At 37.7% G+C, this 9,842-nt stretch overlaps 1 non-coding gene across 1 annotated transcript; it reads right to left on the minus strand.

Moving 5' to 3' along the window:
- Positions 1-4,177: 4,177 nt before the first annotated feature.
- LOC128287004 (small nucleolar RNA R71) lies at positions 4,178-4,284 on the minus strand. Its single transcript, XR_008277704.1, has one exon. It is a non-coding gene; the product is annotated as a small nucleolar RNA R71 (small nucleolar RNA).
- Positions 4,285-9,842: the final 5,558 nt, after the last annotated feature.

Here is a 9,842-nt window from a genome sequence, read left to right on the forward strand (position 1 = left end):
GATCTGAATGAATTGGTTTCAAATGTATATGGTTGCCGTATGTGTGTGTTTGATTGAGAAGTAAATTTGTTTGATTTAGCTCAAGAGCTTAAAGGGTCAAAGTTGGATAAGGGGAAAGAAAAAGTAATTGAATAGCCGTTGAAGACGTTCGACAACATCCGAGGTAAGTCATTAAGCATGTATTCGGTATTGATTTAAATGGTCATAATATCCATGCAAATTATGTTTAATGAGATGGTGTGTATATAAAATGTGTGTGTATGGAATGATGACATTGCTGAATGTATAAAAGTAGTAACTTGCGTAGAGCGTTTGGTCTCGGCACTAAGTGTGCGGGCAATAAATGGGCACGGTGACAAGATTGGCACTAAGTGTGCGGGCTTGGAAGGTATGGCACTAAGTGTGCGAACTTAAATTATATGGCACTAAGTGTGCGAACTTAAATTATATGGCACTAAGTGTGCGAACTTAAATTATATGGCACTAAGTGTGCAAACTTAAATTATATGGCACTATGTGTGCGAGCTTAAATCGCATGGCACTAAGTGTGCGAGATCGTTTATTAAGCACTACGTGTGCGAATTTAATATGTATGTTCTATCGATCGAATATTTATATGGAGGTGTGATTTTATCGAGTTGAGTTTGGACAGCGGAAAGAGTAAGCACATTGAGTTCATGGCTAAGAGATGCTAGGTTCATGCTCGGGGTTGAGTTGGTAAGTTTTAAATCTATGTGATGATTTCAATTGCATGATTGTTGCGGAAATGAAATGATGTATGGAAATTGCTTCAAATATCATATTAAATGGTATATGAAATATAAATGTATGACTTGGTATGAGATTGATCCGAAAGGTCTAAGGAACTACGGTATAGTTCGGTATGGCTGGAACACTTGGCCTTGTTTCATTATTTCATTTTATGATAATTTTAGTAATGGATGGTCGTGGAATGCTTATGACTTACTAAGTTATAAACTCACTCGGTGTTTTCTTGTCACCCATTTTAGGTACCTTGGATTCGTCTCGTTTGCGTGCTCGGAACCGTCGTTGAAGTCATCACACTGGCTGGAAATCTTTTGGTATTGTCTTCGTAGTTGAACTAGGAGAACGTTTGGCATGTATAGGCTATTTTGTTTTGTTGAATTTTGGGTTGTAAACTTTAAGCCATGTGAAAATGGCCTATGTGGTCGTTTGAGTGGGATGCTAGAACCTATAGCCATGGGTCTTAGAAACCTTAATTTTGATAAGGTGGCCATAGTTGTGCCATGTATGATGAATGATTAGTAAGGCCAAGGAAAGATTCATGAAATTGGCATAGTCTACTGCCGTAACTGTTGCGGACAGCAGCAGTGATATGAGATCGAAAAATCACCAAAAATAGTAGAAGTGGAATTAATTGCTAAGAAAATTATATACTCGAAGCTTGATGGGTCTATTTTCATATGGATAAAACGAAACGACCATATGAGCTGTATTTTGAGAGATATTCAAGATTTCGTGAGACAGGGCCAGAACAGTTTCTGGATCCTCTGTTTCGACTTTGAAAATTTACCATAAATTATCCAGAAACAATTAGAAGTCATGCCTTATATGCATAGATTCCCCTTTGAGTCTAGTTTCATTAGAAACAAACGGCATGAGCATTAGAGCTCTGTATGAGATGATATTCGGTCGTAATGCGCAAAGGTCAGTATAGTCGAACCCTGAAACAGGGGTGACTTTAACTAATAAACTGTACCAATTGGCCTGACCAAAAATTCTAGAAATAAATCCATGGATGGATATATGAGTCTAAATTCGGGGAAAATTTACGGATTTGGTTTTCGAGTTCTGGAACTCGAGATATGATTTTTAAGGTGGCAGTGACGCAGTTAACTAGCCTGCCTGGAACAGAAATAGGAAAACAAAAAAAAAATAATTTTCCAAGAGAGGAATAAGTAAAGTAAGCCCGGTAACACCTCGTGGTCAAATCCGGTGACGGTCACGGGTTTGGGGTGTTACACAATTCATCTCGTCAGGAGTCGTCACATATCAATATACAATTATGGCATGTAAGATAGACTCGTACTCACGCTAGGTTAGTCCTAGAACTAAGTAAACCATAGTTCTGATACCATTAAATGTAACACCCCACACCCATGCCCTACATCGGGATGGAATACGAGGTGTTTGATAAACCATAATTTATACATATTTTTACCCCATATTTAACACATTTTATGGATGATTTCCTATTAGAATTGGTGAATTCGATGCCTTAATGCTTTAATTTCATGTTTTATACTTAGGAGAGCATAGGAGAGCGAAGGAAAGAGAAACAGGCCAAAAAACGGAGAAAATGGGCCAAAGCATAAATCAACACGGCCTGGACCTCCTCACACGGGCAGACTACATGGGCGTGTTACACGGGCGTGTCCCTACTGAGCCCAAGTTGAGTCCAATTTGGAAAAGGATAATTTTGAGGGCTCTTAGGCATTCCAAAGCCTATAAATACACCCTAGAGGAGGAATAAAAGGGAGGCACAGAATAGGGAGTAAGGAATTACTCCAAGGAAGCCGATTGATCCATCTTAGAAGTCAGATTCACCATCAAGACTGAAGATCTCTCCTCAATTTCCCTTCAGGAGTTTTGGGTTTTCTTTATGTTTTGTATTCATTATTCTTCTGAGATGTTTTCCTTTTTAGTTATGAATCCCCTAAATACCTAAGGGGAATGAAACCTAAGACGAATCTTGTTATTATTTTCTGAATTGTATGATAAATATTTAACTTGTTCTTAATTATGTGTTCTTAATTCTTGTTTTGATATCCCAGGATACTGATTCAAGATAAGCTCTTATTCAGAGGAGGAATAGACCCTGTCTAAGAGTACATTTGTCACAATTAAGCGAAGTTGTTTGCACGCCTAGACATAAGGTGACAAGATTTTGCCGGATTAGGGTGAAACCTAATAAGGGGATCTATAGATCGAGTTAATGCAACCCTAGGGTGTTAATTAGAGAAAAGTCTCAATTATTCAATCTAGGCATTAGACGTTATTAGTCTTGAATAGGGATAATAACATAACTTAAGGATCTCTACAGAACAAGTTAAATGAATAAATCGTCCGATTCGGAGCCAGAATAACAAGTACAGTCTAGGTGGATTTTTCCTTAGGTATTGTCTTAATTCAATCGATTTTCCCAAAAGCAATTCCCCAATTCCATTCTCTGTGAATCCTTAGTTTTGATAATTAGTTAGTTAAAACAAAAACCTCTTTATTCTTAGGCTAGATAATAAAAAGGCAGTCATTACTAGTACTTTTAGTTCCCTTGGGTTCGACAATCCGGTCTTGCTAAAACTATACTACTGTTCGATAGGTACACTTGCCTACATTGCGATAATAGTTAGTTTCAAGAACGATTAATTATAAATATTTAAAACCTATCACGAAATCACGCGATCAAGTTTTTGGCGCCATTGCTGGGGAACTAAAATATTAGGAACACTCTATTTTTATTACTTTAGCCATTATTTTTTCTTGCAATGTAATTTTATTTTTAATTTTATTCTAATTTACTAATTTTGTTTTTTCTTTCTTCTGGCAGGTTTTTTTTATATTTTATGACTAGAAGAAACCCGTCAGGACCACTACTTTTTAACGAAGAAATCGATCGCACAGTTCGTAGAAACCAAAGAGAAATAAGGCGAAGCCTAAGATAAACAAAGAACGAGCAAGAAGATGATACTCAACCCCTAACCGAAGAGATGGCTAAAAAACAAGACAATTAGCTACCTCCTGCAATTGCTGCTAATCAAAATCCTGCTCCACGTACTATGTATGATTATGCTAAACCTTCTTTAACAGAAACTGAATCGAGCATAGTTAGACCTGCTTTAGCTGCAAATACTTTTGAACTTAAACCTAACACTATTCAAATGATACAGTAATTTGTTCAGTTTGATGGTTTGTAGGATGAAGATCCCAACGCTCACTTAGAAACGTTTTGGAACTATGCGATACAATTAAAATTAATGGCATTTCTGACGATGCCATTTGTCTTCAGTTATTCCCTTTCTCATTGAGGAACAAAGCTAAACAGTCGTTGAACTCATTACCACGAGGGTCAATTACTACTTGGGAACAAATGGAAAAAAAATTTTTACTGAAATATTTTTCGCCGGCTAAAACGGCTAAATTATGTAATGATATCTCTTTTTTTGTGTAGATGTATTTAGAAACACTCTACGATGCATGGGAGAGATACAAAGACCTTTTGAGAAGGTGCTCTCACCATGGGTTACCACTTTGGCTTCAGGTTCAAACATTCCATAATGGCCTGAATCCTTTGACTCAGCAAATGGTTGACGCAGCTGCTGACGGAACCATCAATAATAAAACACCTGAAGATGCTTATGAGTTCATAGAGGAGATATCATTGAATAACTATCAGTGGCAAGTCATGAGGACAAAACCAACTAAAACAGCAGGCGTTTATAATGTCGATTCGATTACTATGCTATCAAATAGGTAGAACTTCTAAATAAAAAGATTGATGGTTTTCTTAGTTCTTCACAAGTTCACCTAGTAATGTAGTGCGAAACAAGTGGAGGTGGAACAAGCCATTCGGAATATCAACCTTATGGCCACAACATCGATAACGAGCAATTAAATTACATGGGTAATAATCCTCGACCTCAAAACAATCCATATAGTAACACTTACAATGTAGGTTGGAGGAACCACCCCAATTTCTTGTGGGGCAGTCAAGGAAATCAAAGACCACAACCACCTCCAGGTTACCAACAACCACCCTACCAACAGGAAAAGAAACCGAACCTTGAAGAGATGCTCACAAAGTTTATCTCGGTTCAGAAACCCATTTCTAGAACACTGAGACAGCACTTAAAATTCAACAAGCGTCGATCTAAGGGCTCGAAATTCAGATAGGCTAGCTTTCCAAACTAATCTCTGAACGACCACAAGGGAGTTTGCCAAGTAATACTAAACCTAACCCAAGGGAACAGCTCAACACGATTAATGTTCAAGATAAAGAAGGATTCATTGAGCCTGAGCCAGAACCGAGGCAAGAAACTGTGGTAAGCAAAGGTCAAGGTGAGGTAGATCACAATAAAAACAAATCAGTGAATGTCGAATATAAACCTCGTGTGCCATACCCCAACGCAACAAGGAGAGACCGCTCAAATGAACAAATTGGTAAATTCCTTAAACTCTTAAAAAAATTACATATTAACTTATCGTTTATTGAAGCTCTATCATAAATGCCAAACGTAATGAAATTTTCAAAAGAGCTTTTAGAAAATAAGCGGAAGATGGACGAGGCATCGCATGTGGAGCTAAACGTAGTTTGCTCAGCTTTTCTTTAGAATAACTACCCAACAAACTTAAAGATCTAGGGAGTTTTACAATTCCTTGCTTAATTGATAGTTTAGATGTTAATAATGCATTAGCTGATTTGGGGGCTAGTATTAACGTTATGCCTCACACAATGTTCAAACAATTAGGTCTCAGGAAACCTAAACAGACTAGGATGAGCATTCAGTTAGTAGATAAAACTATAAGATTTCCTAGGGGTATTATTGAAGATGTGCTAGTTAAAATCGATAAATTTATATTTCCCGTTGACTTCATTGTTCTAGACATAGAGGAGGATAGCAACACTTCTTTAATTCTAGGAAGGCCCTTTTAGCAATCGCTAAAATGATTATTGATGTTGGCATTGTGAACTCACACTCAGGTGGAGAGGCGAAACAATCACTCTTCAAGCTCGGAATTCTGGCAACACATCGGAGATTGAAGGTGATCGTTTAACCCATTCTACTAAAACTGACAATATGGTACAACCTACTTTGCAGGAAATGTGTCTAAAGGAAGCACATGAGTCATTCTCAAGCAATAGTAAAGGACTCATTCATGAAGATCGAAGGCTACAAATTGAGGAGCTAGATGAATGTCGGACGCATAAACCGAGAACACCTGATAAATCGAATCTATGACAGAACAAGCTCAATCCCTTTCCAAATTAACTTAAGTTTGGAGTTAGAGTCTTATTAGATGCCACAGATTCCCACATTGTCACTACCACATCGAATAAGAAATCCCTCTTACGGTATTCAGCATTTTCCCATTTGGTACAGTCGAGGTGAGTCATCCCAAGTTCGGCACTTTTAAGGTAAACAACACCCGTTTAAAACCTTATTTTGATGAGATTAATAGCAGGAATGAGGAGTATAAACTCCTCAAACCACCATGATCATTCAACGGAGAGGTAAGTTGAGCTTAGACTATAAATAAGCGTTTCTCGGGAGGCAACCTGAGCACTAACTGTATTAACTTCTTTAAAATTTAGTCTTCAACATCTAACTTAGGAAATTTTTCAATTCGATCTCGATTCTAACCATTTCTTTCAGCTTGTGACCACACCCCCTAACCAAGCCTCATTACAACCTTCTAAAGACCTTTTGATTGATGTTTCATCTCAATTTACAGTGGTGGAGATTTGATTTTCATGCAAGCCTATGGTAATGACTTTTTCATTATTGACTATTGAGTGCTTCATTTATTGTCCTTAAAATACCCCGAGTGATTTGAGTGAATCTGTAGTGAGGATGTGAAACTCTGTTATATTTTGAATCAAAGGTAATTACTTAGATGAGGGGAGACACCTATGTTTGCATGATTAAATACTCAACTTGGAATGTTTGAAACTTTTATGTTCTTTTTGTTGAATTCTCAATGTATGATTATTTTGAGATATTATCGATAGATTATTTTGAGATATTATCGATAGAAATTATAAGTTAAGAAGAATTTATTTTGATTATGAGTTGAGAATTTTTCTTGAGGACAAGCAAATGCTTAAGTGTGGGGGTATTTGATAAACCGTAATTTATACATATTTTTACCCCATGTTTAATGCATTTTATCGATGATTTCCTATTAGAATTGGTGAATTCGATGCTCCTAATGCTTTAATTTCATGTTTTATACTTAGGAGAGCATAGGAGAGTGAAAGGAACGAGAAACGGGCCAAAAACTGGAGAAAATGGGCCAAAGTACGAAATCAACACGGCCTGGACCTCCTCACACGGGCAGACCACACGGCTGTGTCAATTTGGCAGGCTCGAGCACGGCCTGAAGTAATCGCACACGGGCATGTTACACGGGCGTGTCCCTACCGAGCCCAAGTTGAGTCCAATTCGAAAAAGGATAATTTTGAGGGCTCTTAGGCATTCCAAAGCCTATAAATACACCCTAGAGGAGGAAGAAAAGGGAGGTACAGAATAGGGAGTAAGGAATTACTCTAAGGAAGCCGATTGATCCATCTCAGAAGCCAGATTCACCATCAAGACTGAAGATCTCTCCTCAATTTCCCTTCAGGAGTTTTGGGTTTTCTTTATGTTTTGTATTCGTTATTCTTCTGATATGTTTTCCTTTTTAGTTATGAACTAAATCCCCTAAATACCTAAGGGGAATGAAACCTAAGACGAATCTTGTTATTATTTTCTGAATTGTATGATAAATATTTAGCTTGTTCTTAATTATGTGTTCTTAATTCTTGTTTTGATATCCCAGGATACTGATTCAAGATAAGCTCTTATTCAGAGGAGGAATAGACCCTATCTAAGAGTACATTTGTCATAATTAAGCGGAGTTGTTTGCACGCCTAGACATAGGATGACAAGATTTTGCCGGATTAGGGTGAAACCTAATAAGGGGATCCATAAATTGAGTTAATGCAACCCTAGGGTGTTAATTAGAGAAAAGTCTCAATTATTCAATCTAGGGATTAGACATTATTATTTTTGAATTTGGATAATAACATAACTTAGGGATCTCTACGGAACAAGTTAAATGAATAAATCGTCCGATTCGGAGCCAGAATAACAAGTACAGTCTAGGTGGATTTTTCCTTAGGTATTGTCTTAATTCAATCGATTTTCCCAAAAGCAATTCACCAATTCCATTCCTTGTGAATCCTTAGTTTAGGTAATTAGTTAGTTAAAACAAAAACCTCTTTATTCTTAGGCTAGATAATAAAAAGACAGTCATTACTAGTACTTTTAGTTCCCTTAGGTTCGACAATCCGGTCTTGCTAAAACTATAGTACTGTTCGATAGGTACACTTGCCTACATCGCGATAATAGTTAGTTTCAAGAACGATTAATTATAAATATTTAAAACCTATCACGAAACCACTCGATCAGCGTTACTAAACGTAAACATGTGCATTCAAACGTTTCTGAGTCACCAAGACTTGATCAAATTTACAACTTTTTCAAACTTTGTTTAAACTCCTTAATATGGGCCTACGAGGCCTCAAACATTCATTAGAAGCCATTCGAAACCAACTCGGGTCCTTAAACTTACTTTATAAAGATGACCTTTGAAACAGGGTACATGCCCGTGTGGAAGGGCAACACACTCATGTGGTTATTATGACAAGGCCATGTTGATGGCCTATTTGGTTCACATGGACTAAGCGCAAGGGGACATGTCCGTGCCCCGAGCCCGTGTAAATTAAATTCTAAATTCAAACTTACAGGGTTTTTCACACGGCTTGACATACGCCCATGTCTATGGCCCGTGTCCCTCACACGGCCATGACACACCAATGTCCTAGCCCGTGTCTAAAAACCTGAACTTTTTATTTCTGACATCAGCATCCAATAAGGGGCACACGGTCAAGGCACACGCTCGTGGCCAGAGGCAGTGTCCTCTACATGGCTGAGACACATGGCCATGTCTCTATGTGTGCTTACTACCATGTATTTTGACTTGTAAATTTTACATGCAGGAGACACATAGCTAAACAACATGCCCATAGGGCTGACCATGTGTCACACAGGCCTAGACACACGCCCATGTGTCTACCTGTGTGGACGATATAAGGCTATCTACCAAGCCTTTGCCACCCTGAAACACAATCTATCATCAACCAACATATCGAAGTCTAACTTAATATGATTTCTCAACCAAAAAACTATAGCTAAGGCCTATATACATTTCTTAAATCAACCATGCCAACAATTTCACATTCATGAAAGACTGTCTTGCATTCATATATAAACTTTCAATATTAGCCATTTTCCATGGCCTTTTACAAAATGAATCAAATGCTAAAGTAAGCCAACAGATTTGGCCAATTAACAATGACGCAAAACTCAAAAGTCAGGGTCCTATACATGCCATAATCAAAATAAAAGATCTAACTATACAAAGTTCTTCGGATTATAGTGTGGTCGATGCCTCCAACGCCCAATGATCCTCGAGCTAATTAGGCGGCACTATAAGAAAATGGAAAGGAGAGGAACTAAGCATAAAGATTAGTAAGTTGCATGCAAATAAATATAACAGCAACTTTACCATTCATCATCATGCTCATAATACAAAAGTAGGTATAAGCACAACTTAATCATCACTATCTAATACAATTCGCATAGCATATATTGAGCTCACATCTCATACATTTCAAATAGGTATCTGTACCACTCACAACATGGTTATACTTTTCTCGTTTAACTTAAACTATAACTCTTATTGTTGAACCATTTGGAATGCTATAGAAAATTTATTAAGCCTGAAACATAGGGTATAATGCCGATGCCAGGTCCCAAACATGGTCTTACACTGGCTCATCCATCAAGTCAATGCCATGTCCTAGGCATGGTCTTACACTGACTATCAAAATCGAGGCCGATGCCATGTCCCAGACATGGTCTTACGCTGACACATCTCGTAACCGATGCATGTCCCAAACATGTCTTACAGTGGCTTACATTTTTATCACATTTTCTCACTAACCAAGCTAGTTCAATACTGTTTATACTATAAGCAGC

The sequence above is a fragment of the Gossypium arboreum genome, chromosome 13 (genome assembly GCF_025698485.1).
Source record: "Gossypium arboreum isolate Shixiya-1 chromosome 13, ASM2569848v2, whole genome shotgun sequence".
Lineage (NCBI taxonomy): Eukaryota > Viridiplantae > Streptophyta > Magnoliopsida > Malvales > Malvaceae > Gossypium > Gossypium arboreum.